Genomic DNA, 1,812 nt, shown 5'->3' with positions numbered 1-1,812 from the left:
ACCACATTAATAGCACATGACACGTCGATACACACTACAGTCATCACACATACTGGCTGTCCATGGATTGGTGTTTGCCACCCTTGCTACCTGCCAATGATCACTGCTTCCATTATAGGAACAATGTTTCCTCAACCACTACGGGCCTGTTGTTTTCCATAAGCACAGTTCTGAAATAATAACTCAAATTGGCAATGTTTCAATAACACTATAGTAAAATTATTGGTAAGCTTTCAATCGCAGGCTGTTTTGTCAAAAGAACTGTAACCACTTTAGTCACAACGTTACTTATACAGTCAGTGTCGCTGACGAGTCTTGAGGGTTCGTTGGCGAGCTCACGGGTCTCGAGTTCGTGTGGTTGAATGAACCTCGGTGCCTCGGTCTGGTAACAGCTGTTCTGTTGAGGATGGAGTTGACGGCCACGGATAATTTTGAGGTGTCTAATCGAAGTTGGTGATTAACACCAATTTATTTCACGATTTTGAGTTGTTTCAAGCCTATTTAATCTCCAGATTATTAAGTTATAATCGATAGAGGCCTCTACCTCGACAAGGAACCTGGCATCCCTCTCCTGGTGAATGTCACATAATGAAATGGTTTTTTTTTTTTAGGGTAAGATTAAGAATAGAAACACGGCAACTTTAGCTAGATTTTTTTTATGTGCACACTAGTCATTGGTAATAGACTGTTTCTCTTGCACAACAAACACTGAGCAGGATAACCGAGTGAGCCTTAACCTTTTAAAGGTTACTAGAAATCGAAACTAAACACTGGATAGTGAGTTTGTCTTACTGTTTCATGCGAAGCTTCCAATTTGTAATGATGCGTCGATGATTTTTTTTCTTTACCTTCTTTTCATTATAGGTGCAGAAATTTGGTAAACACCTAAGGACCTGAACGGAAACGTTCTCCACTTGCAGTCTAGCCTAACCTCTACATCAGCATTCATGGGTGCGAATCGAACTGCTCCTTCCCATCTGTCTTGCAGTTACATGATCGAGTAATTCCAGTATAATTTTATCGTAAAAAAGCTGTTCAATGAAGAAATAAGTTTGTAGGAGGCACTAGACCAAGTTACATCCTGTCAAGCTCCTACCCTGTCAGCTGACATTTTGAAAAGGGACAATGCCCAACTGAAACATTCCGCTAAAATGAAAGACTGGAAAGAATTGAAAGTTATACCTTCTTTCTATAGGGAGATTTTTTTTTTTTACTGTATTAGAGCAGAGAAACAGTAGGACATAACCAAGAGGTATAACAAAATCGCTGCAAGCACATCCTCCGTGAGGCGAAGCGTACCTTTATTCAATGGAAGTGTGATAGTCACCTAGTCGTCCAATGATAAGTCTTTCTGGTCTTTGGCAAAGGAGATTGCTAACAACCTCTGTTACTCTACCTTTCCTTCACTTTTCTGTTCTGACGGTACTATGGCTGTCTCTCCCGTAAACAAAGCAACTGTCTATGGTTCCCGTTTATCCTCTAACTCCGCCTTGAAGGACTCTTAACATTCCTTAACTCCTAAAGCTCCTCCCATTAATCCTATGCTCCTCCCAGTAATCTTCTCTGGCTCTAAAAAGAGCTTCTTTGTCTGGACACAGGCCGTTTTTGGTCCTGATGGCATCCATCCCCGTATACTGAGTGTGACTCTGAACTTGCACTCGTGCTTGCTCGTCTGTTCCGTTTCTGTTTAAAATCCACACTTTTTCCCTCTTGGAAGCATGTGTTGGTACGTCCCATCCCTAAGAAGGGTGACCGTTCTAGCTCTCGAAATATTGTCCTGTTGTTCTAAGTCTTTGAATTCCTCCTCAACTT

The sequence above is a fragment of the Panulirus ornatus genome, chromosome 1, assembly GCF_036320965.1.
Source record: "Panulirus ornatus isolate Po-2019 chromosome 1, ASM3632096v1, whole genome shotgun sequence".
Taxonomy (NCBI): Eukaryota; Metazoa; Arthropoda; class Malacostraca; order Decapoda; family Palinuridae; genus Panulirus; species Panulirus ornatus.
Note: the sequence above shows the minus strand (reverse complement) of the source record.